Here is a 19,105-nt window from a genome sequence, read left to right on the forward strand (position 1 = left end):
CAGTGAAAACTACTGAAATAAATGTCAAGCTGAATTCAGGCTTTGAGACCATTTCATTTGCTGTGAGTTAATTAATCCAGTTAATTGTCAAGTAAAGGAGTTATTATATGTTTCAGTGTTTGATCTTGAAGTAAAAATCATATAAACATTTCTGCTTCCATACTGGTAGAGAAACTAACACTGGATTAGCCCTTCCACCATAAACAACTAAAAAATGGACAAAATATACAAAAAGTACTAATTTTATACATTGCCTAAAAGGGAGCACAGGTTTGAAATTTTAATGTGTAATATGGAAAGCAGATCACTGCCAATAGCTAGAGGAGAGGGAGAGGATTGGCTTCATAGGGATACAAGAGAATTTTGTAGGGAGATGAACATGTTCTGTGTCACTTTGTTGGTTGTTGTACAACTGTTTACATTAGCTACAACTGAACAAATTATACACACAAAACTGGTGAATTTTATTTCATGTAAATTACACCTTGACAAAATAGTTAAAAGAATTGATCATAGACCTAAAAATAAAAAGTCAAACCTATATCATATCTAGAATAATTTTTTTGAATATATCATACTGGTTCTTCAATAACAGAGTTTTGTTAGATATCACAAATAGACACAAATACACTCTAGGTAAAAAGAAAAAAATAAGTAGAATCTCATCAAAAATAGTGGAAATATTTTCCACTATTCCAAATATATATATTTTTTAATTTTTCTTTTACTTTTTTGTTGTTTCTGTGGTTTTTTTCTTGTTTTTGTTTTTTATTTATTTTTTTGATTATTTTTATGTGTATATTTTAAGCATGTGATAAAAAGAATATTGCAACCAAATAAATCATAATTTAATTTCTTAAATTATTTAGAGAAAATCTTAAAAAACAGCTAAAGTAAATTAAACATTTCACAGAGAAAAGCAAAGAACAATTACAGAAGACTTTTCATCAAAAACTGCAAAAGACAGTTACAAATTTAAATTACCAAAAGGAAAAACAAACAGAGAGGGACAGCCTTATCACTGTTAAATTCTATAGCTAGCAAAAATACCTTTAAAAAGTGATGGAAAAATAGACTTTTTCAGACATATATAAAGTGAAACAATTAATCACCAGAAGACCTGAACTACAAGAGATGTTAAAGAAAGTCTTCAGTAGAAAGAAAAACTCACTCAGATGGAAGCCTGAATCTACATAAAGGAGTAAAACTCACTGAGAAAAGGTAAATATGTGGACAAGTATAAATGACTTGTCATTTTGAACATTATCTTCAGGGACTTCCCTAACAGTCTAGTGGTTAAGACTCCATGTTTCCACTGCAGTGAGCGTGGGTTCAATCCCTGGTTGGGGAACTAAGGTCCCAAATGCTGCATGGTGCAGCCAAAACAAAAATAAATAAAAAAGACAACAATCTTCAAAGTCAACAATTAAAAAACAAACATTAACAATATATTGGGAGGTTTATAACATATGTAGAAGTAAAACATCTGACAACAATAGCAAAAAGGCTACTAGGGCAAAATAAATGTCCTATTAGAACAGAACATAAGGTTCTTACAGCATATGTAATATATTAGTTGAAAACAGAGTGTGATAAGTTAAAGTCATATAAATGTCAACTCTAAAACAACTATTGTTTTCAATAATTAAAAACCAACAAAGGAAGATGACAGAAATATATGGAAAAGAGAACAAGAACAGATGGAATAAGAGAAAACAAATAATAAATTTACGCTCAATTATATATTATATATGAGATATATAAAATTACATAATTCTATTAAATGTAAATTATCTAAACACCCCAATTAAATGGCAAAGATTTTCAGATTATACATAAAAAAGCTAGACTCCATGATATACTGCCTATACATAATCCACTTTAAACACAAATATACAAATAAGATACATACATAAGGATAAATATGACACAGCATTCTAACACTAAACAAAATACTAAAATGAATATATTAATATTAGACAAAAAGCCAAAACACATTAGCTGGGATAAAAATGGAAATTTTATGCTGATAAAATGTCAATTCTTTATGGTGACGTAACAATCCTAAATGTTTTTACACCAAATTAAAGAAATCCACAATACATGAAACAAAAACTGATAGAAATACAAGAAGAAATAGACTCATTCACAACTTTAGTCAGAGGTTTCAACATTCCTCTGTTTCTATTTTTATCTCATGTGCATTAATTTTTAAAACTATTTCATGGGCAAAAGAGAAATAAGGTTACCTGTTAGAAATTATCTGTTATGTTTTACATAATATGTATAAAATTTGATGTTTATATTATTTAACTTATCTCTATTTTCTTTATTGTTGTCTTTTCTGCCGAATTTGGAAGAAGAATATTAAAATTTAGACATATAATTATAGTTAATTTTAGCAAATTCTATTAAGCTCATTCTAAATTATTAGAATCTTCATGTTTGCAATATTATGAAACAGTTGAGAAATAAGTGACAAGCCACATGAAGCTAGTACATATAATACACTGCTTTTATTACTGTTGAAGGGCTAAGGTAAGAGTAGATCTTGGTGAGAAAGCCAAATTGGACTGTTTACAGAGCTCCACAGAACAGCAGTGTCAGGCTAGGGAAGATGTCCCTCTACCAAAAAACAAATCTGCTCCTGGAGGGAAGAGAGCAAAATGTGGGTTTTCTGTGGGTAGATAATCTCCACGAGGCATAAGAATAGAGCTGAGTGAGCAAGCTTGTTCTTCTATTGCCAAATTTGCAAGCCAGACAAGCCATAACACCTTTCCTAAAACAGAATTAAGAAAAGGGGCAGAAAGAGGTTGGAAGTGTTACACTAATTAGCTTTATCAGCATGAAGGAAAACATCAACAATAAGTGTGATATAGTTTCTATTTGAATGGATTTTTCAAAATGTCTACCATTAAAATATCACTCAAAATTGGAGCACTTTTCCATTATCAAAATATTTTAAAATATGATAATTAGTATTAGGAGTTAGCTAAATAACCCAAATCAGGTTGCCATACTCAATTTTTGTTTATACAATAAAATATTCCTCAAAAATTTCTGAATATATCTAATTCAAATAAACTGCTAGAAACACCATCTAAAAATACAGATGTCAATCACAGATGTTTTATTTTTCCATAAAATATTCAAAAAAAGGTACATGTGTTGAGTCAGTAAAATGTCTTTCAAACAAATATCTACTGGGAATTTTTGTAACAGTCTTTCTATAAACAGAGCATGCTTTGGAAAGTAATCATTTTAGTATATTAATCAGTAAAGTGTCTGTGGCATTTTGACGAGATTTAATTTGGAGTGTAACATGCATAATATCAGCAAGATGCCCCCAGACACACAGAAAAATATAGCAAATCAAATTTCCCTTTTAACCAAATGTATTGGAAAATAGTAGAGCATCAATATGTAACCTCCCTTGAAACCCAAGGTGAATATTTAATAAACTAAAAGGGAAACATGAGGAAAACCATTGTGAAGACAGAAGCATCTTAGCATGATCATTCTATGAAAAACTGAACTAAAGACAAAACATAGGTTCCAAAGATTCCTATGATATCCTGGAGGGTTGCCTTTTACATACTATCAGTCATTGGCATTTGCCCTCTCATCATTGTCTAGTCTGTATTCCACAATGGAGCAGTGGCCATTCTTTGAAACACTCAACCCACCAAAATAACCCAATGCCTTATGTTTTTACTGTGTTACCATCAGTTTTCAAAGATGATATTTAACTATGTTAAGGGTCAAACTAAGCAGACAAAAAACGCCTGGCAGTTTTGTTGAAAATAATTGGAATGGAAAAAGATAGAGGTGGAAATGAACCAAGTATTCAAAACTGATAAGGCTAAATGGGAAACACAATAAAAATCATAGAGAACAAAAAAAGTAAATGTGCTCTTTTAATATGTGAGACATAAAACGGTTGCTTGTGAATTATTTAAAGATAAAGTTGAGAAGGTTAAAACATGACAAACTTGATATACAGGGAACATAATCACCGACTTTTTATTCAATTGAGAAAAATAAAGAATTCTGTGATTAACTTTTCTTTTTGTCATAAGACTATACACCCACACCCACACCCACATACACACACATATACATACGTATTATGTGTATGTGTGTGTATATATATAGTATATGTGTGTACACACATTCATCTTTGCCCAAATTTTATTAACCATTGATTTTACTTGAAAGAGCAGAATTCTTCATATATCCTGGCAATTTAATAAACTATTGAATTTTTAAAATCTACAGTGATATCAAAATATTTTGGTAATGTAATTCCTTTTAAAATGGAAACCTCACTCCTCCTCCGCTGGAACTTGAACCCAGCCACACCTCAGATTGGACTTGAACCCACAATCCCTGACTTAGGAAGGGAATCGAACCCACTGTCTTTTAATTAAAACTGCTCACCTGGTGTCAGGACTTACTGAAGCTCAAGTTCTTTTGTCTCAGCACAAAAAGAATTCAGTGTGAGACAAAGTGATAAGCAAAGAGTGAATTTATTAGCATAGGAAGCTTGTAAGAGATACAAGCAGGCAGGCAAGGGAGCAAAGCCCTGAGAACAAAGAGAGCTACATTTTTATAATTAAAGAAAAAGTGGAGTATATGCTACCACCTTCTTCCTCCCTCTTAGGTAGACATCAAGGCTTACATCATTAGTTCCTCCTTTAACTCTAAATAGTCTAATAGGGACTGTTATGGCACTATTTAAATCATATGTGTATTAGTAAAAGGTGGTAGCATATACTAAAATATGGTAATTCATCTGAAGTTTCAGCATAATGGACCCTTTCACCTAGTTTCTTTCCCCTTTTACCTATTATCCTGTTTTGGCTACATGCAAGAATGCAATTTTTCTTAGGGTCTGTTATCTTATAGACCTGCCAAGGCCAAATGCAGTTCTTGTATCTATTTTTCTGCAGTAGTAGGCTAAGTAAGTGTGTTTAGTTTCAGAGTATTCTGATTGTCGCTTAGCTGCCAGATGTTCTGGGCATTTTCTGGTTGGTGTCTAGCTTATGGTCATCTCCTGAAGTCCCTCTCTATCTATCTCCCCCTCGTGGGGTTTCTAGCTGTGTAACTATCTTATTCTATCTCTATCAAAATCATCTTTCTATTAAGAAATTACTATATAAATATTAAAAATGTCCCATTAAAAATATTTTAATGCATTTATTTCCATCAGGATATCAATTGCAATTAGATAACAGTATTATTGACTGAATAGTATAGATTGAGCAAAAAGTGTTCAATCATTTCTTTTGCCATCACAGGTAACTTTAAACATAATGTTATATTTTGAAGCCAGACAAAAGTGGGTGAGGCAATATTTACTTGATTTCTCACAATTGAAACAATATGAATTCTTGAGCCCAGCACTAGTTTGAATGATACTGGGGGCCACCTTTCAAAGTTTTGATTATAGTTTGAAGGAGCCATCTCCATGCTGGATTTAGGTTCTAGGCAAAGGAACTGCATATTATTCATTATATATTTATTCTCAGACCTTTAGCTGTACAATAAATAGAACTTTTATTCATTGAAACATAAATTCAGTTTTGCCATTTTGGCCACTATTGCTTAATCGTGGTCCAAATAATCAATCATATACCAATCATTAATAATATTTAATACCTGTTATGGACTGAATTATGTCCCTCCAAAATGTGTATGCAGGAGCCCTAACCCTCAATGTGATTGTATTTGTAAATAGGACCTTTAAAAATTTCAATACAGTTAAATGAAGTCATAGGATGTCCTTAGAAGAAGAGGGAGAAACACTAGGGATGCTCACACATAGAGAAAAGGCTGTGTGAGTACTCAGTGAGAACATGGCATCTTCAAGCTAAGGAGAGAGGCCTTAGGAGAAACCAAATCTGCTGACATCTTGATCTTAAACTTTCAGCCTCCAGAACTGTGAGAAAATTAATTTCTGTTGTTTAAACCTCCTAGTCTGTGGTATTTTGTATGGCAGCCCTAGCAAACTAATGCAATAATACCTACAGGTACATTTATCTTGATTAATTGATTTAATCTTCAGTGCATTCATATTAATGGATGTACTAAAATTAATCACAGATAAAATTATCTATTATATAGATAAGTAAAACAAGACAGAAATGTTAAGTAAATCCCCCCAGTGCATGCTGGTAGTAAACGACTTACGTAGTACTTGAATGCAAATGCTTGGACTCCAGGACACTTGAGATTACCATTTCACTATGACTTTTCTCTGGTGCTAGCAGTCTAGCTATCTATGTATATTTCAATTAATCTAATATCCATTCATTCATCTATCCATTCATCAACCTACCTATTCACCTACATTTTTAATCTGAATATTCAAAACATTCTATATTTCATTTTGGAATTTTTGGGTATTTAAACTGCATGCCATGTATAAATAGGTAAAATTCAATAATGCAATTTTTGAGAAAGAACTATGACATAAATAAATTCTTTTTTTATTTGAATTTTGTTTATTTTTATACAGCAGGTTCTTATTAGTGATCTATTTTATACATATTAGTGTATATATGTCAATCCCAATCTCCCAATTCATCCCACCACCACCACCACCCTCACTTTCCCCCCTTGGTGTCCATACATATGTTCTCTACATCTGTGTCTCTATTTCTGCCTTACAAACCAGTTCATCTGTACCATTTTTCTAGATTCCACATGTATGCGTTAATATATGATATTTGTTTTTCTCTTTCTGACTTACTGCACTCTGTATGACAGTCTCTAGGTCCATCCGTGTCTCTACAAATGACCCAATTTCATTCCTTCTTATGGCTGAGTAATATTCCATTGTATATATGTACCACATCTTCTTTATCCATTCGTCTGTCGATGGGCATTTAGGTTGCTTCCATGACCTGGCTATTGTGAATAGTGCTGCAATGAACATTGGGGTGCATGTGTGACATAAATAAATTCTTATTTAAAAAATCAGTTGAAATCTTTTATCCTTATGTGGTGCTTTTGGGTTATGCATAATTATGGCACAATCAGAAATTCATATTTTTGAAGCATATTAATTGAAAAACCCTGCAAATAGTCAGCAACTAGAAATAGGAATTGTGTTCTCAGTGGTTCAAGGGATGTGAAACCCTGAAAGATAGTTACCCTGATGAATGTTTACATAATCATTCACAGTTACCATCCCTGTGGATTTAACTCCTGATGGATTTTGAAAATTATTTTCAAGTTCTTTTGGATGACCAATGCTCCAAATATTCTGTCATTGCCTACACTTGTGTCATTCTGTATTGAAACTTGATGAAAACCAATTATCTAGACAAGTTGGTACCTGTTCAATAACTTTTCGTTGATTCCTTATAACAGATGTCATCTTTTGATCATATTTAAATGTGTCTCTTCAAAATAACCATTTTAAGATTCAATCTATGTATATTTCCAATATTCAATTAGAATATTAGGATATCATTAATAGATTGAAAAATAGTTAGTGCAAAGGGAAATTTGTATAAGATCATCTCACCCTTGTCGTGGTTCTGAGCATTTTAAAGCATGATTGAATTTAAATAAAACATTAGTAAATTTTGATTTAGATATGTAAATTGACTTAGCTCTAAAACAGTCTATATAATAAAATGCATAGATTCTACATTTTACAAATATTCACACAATATGTAAATTATAACTGGCCTATTTAAGCTTAAGTGAACCACAGAAAATATATTTAAGTAGAAATACTTCCATTATTTTCTGTTATAAGAACCAAAAGATCATATTTTGACATATTCTTTAGAAAAATAAGGTGAAAGGAGTTTTCTCCCTTGGATAATAAAATAATGTTTATACATCGAAGTCAGTAAACGTAAGAAGTTAGGCCTGATAAGTTCGGGGTGAACAAAAAAGGGATATCCAAAAAAGTAATGGTGACAATAGGCAGGTATCTATAATTTTTTTTTTTTTTTTTGTGGTACGCGGGCCTCCCACTGTTGTGGCCTCTTCCGTTGCAGAGCACAGGCTCCGGACGTGCAGGCTCAGTGGCCATGGCTCACGGGCCTAGCCGCTCCACGGCATGTGGGGTCTTCCCGGACCGGGGCACGAACCCGTGTTCCCTGCATCGGCAGGCGGACTCTCAACCACTGCACCACCAGGGAAGCTCTTTATCTATAATTTTAACTGAAGCTCTAAATACTATAAGAGAGTCGCTGAAGTTCTTTAAAATGTAACAGAAATGAAGGCCATGAAATTAAGTTGGAGTAAATATTTTTTCAAATGTGGTCACATATAGAGTCCATCCAATTAACAGAGGCAGTAATTTAGGTAGATACTCAAGGTCCAAGAGTCAAAATGAAGACCTATAATCTGGTAATTGAGTCCTGCAAAATCGTTCTGTACCCTAGATCATCAGAAAGATAGTAGATGACTTCGGTTTTCCAAAATTAGAAACAAGCTGAAAAATCTGGTAAGCTTGGTGTCAGAAGAAATAAAAGGCTCAAGTAGGTGACAGCAGAGGGAGCAGAAATTCAAGATCTTCTGTCATTAAGACAACACAACAACCATTAGAAATACCAGTGTGAGCCTACTGTGAGTCCAGGACATGTTGACCCTCTGGGCACATGTATACTTTCTGTAATCCCATTTTCTCTAACCTTTGCCAATTCTATCATTCTATCATGCTTATATTAAAAATAATAAGAAAAATGTCACTAGCTCACGCCCTTGTATGCATAATTCAAGACTTCAGCCCACTGGAAAAACCCTCTTTTTCTCAGCCCACATTTTCAGGTTACATGTATTTTCTAACATGTTCACTTTCTTCTTTGCAAACACCTCTTCACGTTTCTTGCTCTCTGCTCCTGGAAAAATTTCATAAAGGCAATACTTCCCAATTGCATCTGCTGCTGCCCTTTCCTGGTGTACCCATTTCTGCAAATCTTGTAAGTCCAAGTGGTGCTGAAATTCTCCTTTATCCCCCTTGTGTCATAGTTTTTCACTCTTACAAGCTACAACCTATTTCTTTCTTCTCTTAATTCAAGAGTAACACTTTTTCTCTTTCTTCAAGTCTTACTCTCTACCATGTAAGAGATTATATGAGTACCTTTTAACTTTTTATTTTTTAATTCTAACATCATTTCAGATATACAGAAAGTTGCAAGAGTAAATACAAAAATTCTCGTATACTCTTCACCCAGATTATTCCCTCATCTCTCTCTCTGTTTCTCATGAGAATAAGTTACTGATATTATGTCCCTTTCTCTGTAAATACTTCATTGAATATAGCACACTTAACAACACTAGGAAATTAACACTGATACAGCATTATTCTCTAATTTGAAGACATTATTCAGATTTTGACAATTTTCCCAATAATGCAATTTATATGACAGAAAATGCCGAAAATCCTGAATCATGCCTTGCATTCAGTTGTCACGTCTCTTGAGTCTCTTTTATTTTGGGAGGTTAACTTTTTGTTTTTAATTTTATTTTTTAGAGAAGAGTAATTTTGCATAAAATGCATCTCTCTTTGGAATTTCTGATATGTCCAGGTTATAGATTTTTTTTTTGTCAGAAACACCACAGAAGCAATATCGTGCTATTCTCAATGTCTTATGTCAGTTAGCATATGTTATTGAAATGTTTCATGATTCATTATGTTAACTTGATCACTTTATGAAGTTGTTCCTGTCAATTTTTTTCCACTATCTTGTAAGGAGTTATATTGAGATCGTATAAATATTTTGTGACACCTCAAAGTATCACTCACTTCTTTTAGTATCCATTGATGAGTCTTGCCTCAATTAATGTTGATAGTTCTTAAATGGTGATTTTTTGGATCTCTTCATTCCTTTCTTATTTATTACTTGAGCCTCTACTATAAGAAAGGGCTCTACTATAAACTATTAAATATGCCATAATAGTTAATTCATTTAAGAAGCTATAATCCTTTACTATCATTATTTAATTCGATGCTGAATTGCATCATATTTAGCCATGGGAGTTCCTCAAGCTGGCTTCTGTGTCTTTTTCGTGTGTCTCAATTTTGAGTACTTACATTCAGAAACAAGATCATCCAAGTTCATCTTGTACTGTTCCTGCTCCAGCCTGGAATCAGACATTTCTCCAAATAATTCTAGTTCCTATTAGTGGAGAGAGAGTATTTAGAAACCAGGATCTGGCTCTGGGTTTGTGATTGTTACCTCATTGCCTTGTCTTCTAGCACCTCTCAGACAACAGAACGAGAAGTAAGATCTCATGAACTGTTTATCTTCTTCAGCAAATCCAATTATAAATTGGATTTTCTTTGTCACTCTTCCATATCGACCACTTTTCCTTGGGCACCTTTTACCTCTTTACTTTATTTCTATTCTCTTCTTAATATTTCTGCTTTTCTTTAAGACCCTTTAAAAGTTTCCATTCCAATTTTTTCTTCCTTGACATCTTATCTTCATTCCTGATACAGGTAAGATAAAGCAGAGCCTAAATACCCAGGTATATTTGCAAAAGCTTAGAACATGAAGAAATTATATGATTTCTTCATGAATGATAGGGGATGGATTTAAACCCAGGCATGATGACCCACAGTTAAGCATTTTCTCAGTCTGCTTTAAGAAAAACATTTCAAAACCCAGTCACTCCTATGGGTTTAATAACAAAAAGTTGTTGGAGTCCTAAATCCCAGTGCTTGTGAATGTGGCCTTATTTATAAATAGGGTCCTTGAAGATGATCAATTTAAGACGAGTTCAATAGAGGGAGTTCTAATCCTATATGATTACATCCTGAAAATAAGGAGGGGATTTGGGCATGGAGACAGACATACACACACACACAGACATACACACACACACACACACACACACACACACACAACTCCATATGAAGATGAAGGCAGAGGCCAGGTTGATGCACATACAAGCCAGGAAACACCAAAGAGTGCATGCAAATCACCAGAAACAGATTCTCCCTCACAGGCCTCAGTAGGAACTAAACCTGCGGACACCTTGATCTCGGACTTCTAGTCTCCAGAACTGTGAAACAATAAATTGTTGTTTAAGCCACACAGTTTTTGATGCGTTGTTATGGCAGCCCAGCAAATTAATAGAATCACAAAAGTAAGGTGTTATTAAATTTCTACATTATGCTATATTTCTATATAGATCAAAAATAGTGTTAAATTTTTCTCTTCCTATTTAACTCATTTGTGAAAGATAAAAAAAAAAGTGTAACTCATTATGTACTTAATGGTCCAGACATTTAAAATACCAAACATTAATACCATGTATTAGAATAAAAACAAAGTACATCATAAACTAAATAAGAGATTAGAACAGTAGGTCATTATAAGAAAACAGAACATATTGGACTTAGGTAAAAATAACAACCTCTGGGTTGAACAATTTATACTAAGTAAAGAAGAAGGATTTTAATGACATAATGTAAAAGCTTGTCTAATGGGGAAAACTTGGCAAGCAGAGGGTTTAGAGAGAAGTGCCCACCTCAGTTATTTTGAAGGTAAGTGTTTCTAAAGTTATTCTAAAATTTAATTTGGTTTAATTAAGTGAAAGGACTCTTTTGGCTCTGTGTGCATACAGGTGGGAAGCAGTGAAAGCTGTTTATTCTTTGGTTCTACACATAAAATTTTCATGGTGAGGTTACTTCTATATTTTAAAGAGGAACACTAAAAGTAGAAACTGCCATACTGTATAAAAGGGGAATAAAAATGTTCTTTAATTCCTAAGGGAATTGCTTTCCTATTCTTTTATTTTTTTTCCACTTTCAATAAAATATAACACTTTTGGCTTCCAGGATTTAAATCAAAGTTTTTTTATGTTGAAAACAAGAAATATTTTCTTAAATTCACTTATAAAAACTGACCTTTGTAAATTTATTTCAATCTTAGAAATCCTAGAGTGCCAATGAATTTGCTGAAAATCTACCAAGCAATGGATTCTGAAAAGATGCGATATATTTATTAACTAAAATGCCTCTCAGTATTATTCTTCGTCATTTCACCTTGGTGAAAATAAGTCTTAGAAAGATTTAATATTTTCATGACAAAATTAACCTAAAGTTATTAAGCCATTTTAGACCCCATGATTCCATGTCTTTCATTCCCTTACTCAAGACTAAACTCTTTTTTTTCTTAGTTACTTGCCAAATATATATTATTCCACTGTTATACAGCTCAAATTTCACTTCTTTTTTTAAGCTTTTCTGGTTACTTTTTCTCCCACCTCCCCAGAGTTCAGTACTCAATCTGAGTGCTTATTTTATCCCTGCCAATACCTTACTTGCAATGTTTGTGTCATAACTATCTGCAAATATGTCTTTCTCCATTGATAAACACGTGTTATTTTAGGGTAAGAAATTTTATTCTGGTTATCTTTTTATTCTTATGATGTATCATAGTGCTGCATGATAGTCTACACAATGATGTTTACTAAGTGAATTAATAAAGTCATGTTTTCGTTACATATTAGCCAAAGGTCACAGGTCATTGTACATACCTCACCCATGAGTTTTGTTATTCCCTGTAGCTAGATGATTTGTACATCTTGGGTTTCCCAGGACAGTCCTGTGCTTTTTGTTTTTAATTAAGATATAGTTGATGTATAATATTACATAAGTTACAGGTGTACAACATAGTGATTCACAATTTTTAAAGGTTATACTCCATTTGTATTATTATAAAATATTGGCTATGTTCCCTGTGTTGTACAATACATCCTTGAGGCTTATTTTATACATAATAATTTGTACCTCCTTAATCCCCTACCCCTGTCTTTTCCCTCACCCCCTTCCCTCTCCCCACTGGTAATCACTAGTTTGTTCTCTATATCTGTATGTTTCCTTTTTGTTATATTCACTAGTTCTACTTTTTTAGAATCTGCATACAAGTGATATCATACAGTATTTGGCTTTCTCTGTCTGACTTATTTCACTTAGCCTAATATCCTCCAAGTCCATTCATGTTGTTGCAAATGGCAAAACTTCATTCTTTTTTTATGGCTAAGTAGTATTCATTGTATACATATATACCACATCGTATTTATCCATTTATCTGTTGACACTTAGGTTGCTTCCATACCTTGGTGATTGTAAACAATGCTGCTATGAACACTGGGATGTATGTACCTTTTCAAATTAGTGTTTTTGTATTTTTCAGATATATACCCAGAAGTGGAATTGCTGGGTCATGTGGTAGTTCTATTTTTAGTTTTTTGAGAAACTGCCATACTGTTTTTCACAGTGGCTATGCCAATTTACATTCCCACCAACAATGTACAAGTGTTTTCTCCACATCCTTTCCAACATTTGTTATTTGTGGTCTTTTTGATGATTGCCATTCTGACAGGTGTGAGGTGATATCTCATTGTGGTTTTAATTTTCATTTCTCTGATTAGTAACAATGTGGAGCATCTTTTCATGTGCCTGTTGGCTATCTGAATGTTTTCTTTGAAAAAATGTCAATTCAGGACTTCTGCCCATTTTTTAATCGAGTTGACTGGGTTTTCTTGATGTTGACTTGTATGAGTTGTTCATATATTTTGGATATCAACCCTTCATTGGTCATATCATTAGCAAATATTTTCTCCCATTCAGTAGGTTGTCTTTTTTGTTTTGTTGATAATTTCCTTTGCAGGACAGTGCTGGTTTATACCTATTATCCTGGCATCCTGTCTGGCTTAGGCTTTTTCCAGATTTATCATTTTTAAAGGGATTATTAATAATTACTTTAAAGTAAATTGGATAGATTGGGTGGGCCTTCAGTTTGTCTTTCTGCTTTAAGCCATGGTTTTATCCAGTTTGAGCCACTCATAGTGTGTGAGACATATTGCAGTGAATCGTGTCCTCATGTTAACCGGTTATTATATCTGAAAGATGAGCAGCAATTACTCATTTCTCTCTTTCCATCTTCTTCTAAAGAAAACAACTGACACTTCCCTTTCAAGAACAACATGCTGATGAAATCTTGTGTACTCTAACAGAGGCAAGTTGGGAGAGCTAACTTTCTCTGCTATGTGGAGAGTAGGAAGTGTTGGGTGCTGTTGCTTCTGCTGACCACGTAGTTTACAAATATGGTGCAGTTGGCTGTGCTGTGGCTTTCATATCCAGCACTTGATCCTTTGAAAAGTCCGTGGATAGAAGTGACTTCTGATCAAGCTTGATGCAGTGGCTTAAACAATACTCTAGGTCTTGGTTTTTCTCTGATCTTATCTTGACTTTGTTTTCAGTGAGTAAGAACAACTACCCTCAGACTCTCTTTCTGGTAGCAAGATGGCAGTAGCTCCTAAATTTCTAGTTCAGGAGAAAAAAGAACTGCTACTTATAAATTCTCCAAATTTTCTGACATTCATTCAATAGACAGGTTCTGAATTTTCACCATTCAATATTTGCTTGATTTGTCTCATGCATGCTCCTCTTCTGAAGGAATCCAAGGGCAAATTCCCATGGAGACTCTAAAACTGACCTCAAATAATATCTAAAAGGAGAATGGATATAAGATAGCAAATAAAACTCTCTGTGACTCTGAGACCCTGGAATGTACTAGGTGTTCTATAATTATTAGTTTTCCTCTTTTTGCCATAAGTAAGGCCAACTGTGTAGGTATGCTCCCCAAAATCTGCTTACAAAATCAGTTTTAATCTTTCTGAGGTCAAATTTTCGAAAGGGTTTAATTCAAGATCTAGATCCAGGCTTATCCTATTCACCAGATCTAGCATCTAGCTGCCCTTCTGGGTTTCCACAGGCATTATAACAATGCACTACTGTCCACATTTGGAAAAAGAATAGTGTGGCTTTCTTACAAGCTCTTTGAACTTTATTAAAAAAAAAACCTTTGGCATATTTCATCGTCTGTTAAATAAATATTACATTTTTATATGAGAATTTGTTAAAAGATTTGGGATAACTAGTTGGAAAAGAGGAGAAAAGAAAAAGAAAAAATACTATATTATAAAGTAATATCTTATTTTACCCAAGAATGGCAGTTAAATACCTGAATAAAAAAAATGGAAGAAGCTTATTACCTATAGCGTTTTTGCTTTTCTGGAGACAGATTCAATTGAGAATGATAACCTCAGAAGGATGGTCTGCTGACCCCTAAGTCGAGGCCTGACTTCATTTAAAGTTAGAGAAAACCAGAGTTTGCTGGGAAATGATGGGAGAATGCTACTAGTTTTCTTTCCATAGTTTCCTTTTTATATACTTTGCTTTAATCTTTGGAGAGACATTTTACAGTTCTGCTGCCCGTAAAAGTGATGTTTGAATGTATTCTACAAAAGTTGCAAAGCTGGTAACTCATAAAATATTCCTGAGGTTGGCAAGTTTCACAAGATGAAAGGTTCACACAGCTCTAACAAGTAACTGAAAAGGAGACTGGTGTAGTGGGCACCAGCACAGCCGTTTAAAGTCCCATGTTGGATACTGGACTGCAGTTTGAATTCTTGTCATGGGCCCAAGAAGATAAATATCATCCCCAACATGCTTATCCTTCATTGGTGTGTTTAAGCTTAATAGACCTTACTACAAAATAATTGAAAATATGAATAAAACAACCCTGTTTTTTGTCCTTTTTTTTCCCTCAAAAGAAGATGAAAATTCTACAATGAAGAGGATTTTCACATTTATATTTAGCTCATTTTGCTTAAGCTTGAAAAACACGTCTCTAGTTTCTGCCAGCACTTGTAACCAAGGAGAATGATTACCACATGCAGGTGTCACTGATTGGCTGGAATTGAAAGCTACAGATTGTCCTGGAGGCCTGAACTGATCTCTCTATCCCCTAATCTCCATTTACTTCTGCCAAATGCCATTAGAGAGCAGTCAGATCTGTTTTGACTGACAGCATAGCTAACAAGTAGGATCGATGTCAACATATAATTGGTGTTTATGGGGGAAATATATATATATATATATATATATATAATAGATGAACATTGTCTGAAAATTATATTTCTACAAGTATATATTTTAAAAGATTAGTTATAAACATATTTTAACCAACTAAATGGACCTGCTGTTGAGAATTCTGCTTTCTATTCTAAATTTCCCAAAATACTTTGCAGTAGTACCTTAAGTAAGGAAAGGGGACATATATACACATATATATATAAACAAACAACAACAGAAACACACCTAATGAATAGACACTAAGATTTATGACATAAGGCTATAAAATACTTAAAAATAATTATAAGCCCTTGCAGATAATATATAAAAGCCTTATTCATTAAGTGGACTGTATCCACTTTATTTATAGAACATACAGAAACTCTCTTAATATGTCTTCATATAATCTTTGAGATTAATTGAAGGTTTCAATTCCCTTTTGAAAATATACCAACTGAATAACTGTGGCTAATAAGTGCCTCTCTTTTGCTCCACACCTTCTGCCCTTCTTACTTTACCTAATGAAACCATTGCTAGATGTTGTGTGAGGCCTTAGGATGTCTTTTATGCAAAATGTGGAAAATAAATCAGTAAACTAACTTTCAAAGAAAGGCTTTGTCCCTACATCATAAGGTGCATGTGTATGTTTTAACTTGAAATAAAATTTTTAAGGTATGCGTACATTTTTTGTTTGTATATGGTTCCTACTTTAACCTACTTTTCAATTAACTTACCAAATAATTGTTCCAATCGAGTAAGATAAGATGGCTCTTAAACTATATACTATAGAAGTATTGTGAATGCAGCATAAGACATAGAACTTTTAAAATATAATATAGTGATGGCACTGAAAATTATAATTTTATATTTTAAACATGTGTCTTCAATTCCTCTCATTCAGGATTCCTTTAACTTAGAAACTAAATATAAAGAAAATCTCAAGTGCAAATACTAGGAGGGCAGGGGAGATTAACTTTATATTTGCCAAATTTTTAGAGGCAGATTAAAACTTCTACCTATAACTCCCATTGCATCAAATGATACTGTCCTCTCCAGAAATTGATTAACAAAAATTCTACTATTAAAAATGAATTCCATTGTTTTTCCAAATCCTTCTGTTATGAATGAAGAATAAACCCATCAGAGCTTCAAGTTGGTGAACAAATGAAAGTGCTGGGACAGGTGGGTGACCAGAGGGTGTGGAAGGTCCACACCCCACCTCCCCATATCTTGCGCTATGCATCTCTTCTATCTGTCTGTTCTTTAGTTGTATCCTTTATAATAAACTGGCAAATAGCTCTTCAGATGCTGCATACTTGGCAAGGCACGTCAGTTTGATGTGGGAGTTCCGAAAGAGACCTCAGCTCTCACTGTTAATAGGCTCTGTGGCTCTGGTTTCCAGTCCATTGTGAATGGATGTCAGGAAATGTGTGTTAAAGATGCTGAAGTTGTCTTGTGTGGAACAGCCAAAAATATGGCTCCTTACTGTGTCAGAAACGTGCGTTTTAGAGCCAAGTTTTGATCAGATCTCAAGCTGGAAGATTCTTTGCGAGCAGCATTAACAGAGCAGCATCTCCAAATCCCCATGGGAATTACTGCAAAGAATCTTGCTGCAAAACATAAAATTAGCAGAGAAAAATGTAACAAATACACCCTGTAGTCAGAGCAGAGATGGAAAGCTGCTAAAGATGCTGGCTACTTTAATAATGAGATGGTACCAGTTGAGGTAAAGACAAGGACAGGAAAACAATGCAAGTCATGAGCCAGTTTGGTCCCAACGAGCCTGGAGCAGTTAAATAAACTTCCTCCAATTTTCAAGGACGAAGGGACCATCCGTGTAAGGAATGTACCATAAGTATCTGATGCTTTCATAGCTAGTAAAGATGCTGCTAAAAAGCATAACATTACACTGACAAGAATTGTGAGCTGTTTTGTATCTAGATGTGATCTCTCTGTCATAGATATTGGTTTTGTCCCTACCTCCAATGGGGCACTAAAGAAAAGAAGACTGAGTCTTAAGGACGTGGATTTGGTAGAGGTAAATGGAGCTTTTCCTCCCCAATACTTGGCAGTTGAGAAGAGCTTGGATCTCGACCCAGGTATAACCAATTTAAATGGAAGAGCCATTACTTGGGATCAGCCATTGGGAGGATCTGGATCAAGCATTATTGCACACATGGTTCATGAATTAAGATGTGGAGGTGGAAAATGTGCAGGGGCATAAGCTTGCATTGGAGTTGGCCAAGTTATGACACTCAGCATGCAGAGCCCAGCCTGAGAAGAGAAAGGAGCCCACCATGGCCCACAGTTACTTTACTTGGCCAGGCCACGTTAGAACAGGGGACCTTTAGAGAAGCTGCTAAATCTGGCTATGCCCTGCCACTGAAACAGTGATTGAGTGTGATCAAGGGTTGATGAGGTAAAGATGTATTTATCATGAGTTAAGAGCTCAGGCCAGAAATAAGTTTTCTCAGATTTGCACTAAATATGATGTATTTCTGAACTGAAGTTTAATTATAGAAGGCCTTAAAAAAATTGCATTCTGGCCAATGACCACCACACATGCTTTAGATCATATGATTGCAAGGAAATTGAATGTGTTGCCTTAATTTCCAAAAATAAATAGATGAATGAATCCATGAATAAATACCCTTATGAGGAATTCTTAAATTTTCTCATGATTTTCTTTTTCCATTTTATACTTTACAATGGAATATTCCATTAACATTCTTTAATAGAAACAAGTGAGAGAGAGCAAGCCCCTGACATGCAGGCTGTGGCCTCACAACTCTCAGCCAGGCCTTGGTGTTGCTTCAAGCTGTCCTGGCACTCACAGCTAGGTTTCCGCGTCTCCTGCTGAAAATAAACTTTTTCACAGAACCTCAAATTCAGATAAGACCATTCTTTGATCTTTATGGATAAAGACAGAAACAAGACCATTCCTTAATCATGGCTGAGCATAGACAAAGCACTACCCAACCCACAGCTTCACAAGTATAACCATTCCCTGGTTAATATGAGCAATGGCTGTTTCTTCAATAATTACAGGACTAGCCTCACTCTGGTGTATCATTGTCATGGATAAGATGTTTTGAGATACCCTATCATAGAATTGCTTCCTGCTCCTGATAGGATACAATCCAGTGCAAGGTACTGCTTCCTTAAACACTCCTCCAAACAACTCAACCAAAGCCTAAATTGTATAAT

The 19,105-nt window shown here is 34.2% G+C and overlaps 1 pseudogene; it reads left to right on the forward strand.

Annotated features, from left to right (window-relative positions):
- The window catches only part of LOC112392133 (3-ketoacyl-CoA thiolase, mitochondrial pseudogene), a 38,990-nt pseudogene extending 20,814 nt beyond the window's left edge, over nt 1-18,176 (forward strand).
- Nucleotides 18,177-19,105: the final 929 nt, after the last annotated feature.

Source organism: Neophocaena asiaeorientalis, unplaced genomic scaffold (genome assembly GCF_003031525.2).
Source record: "Neophocaena asiaeorientalis asiaeorientalis breed wild unplaced genomic scaffold, Neophocaena_asiaeorientalis_V1.1 scaffold24, whole genome shotgun sequence".
Lineage (NCBI taxonomy): Eukaryota > Metazoa > Chordata > Mammalia > Artiodactyla > Phocoenidae > Neophocaena > Neophocaena asiaeorientalis.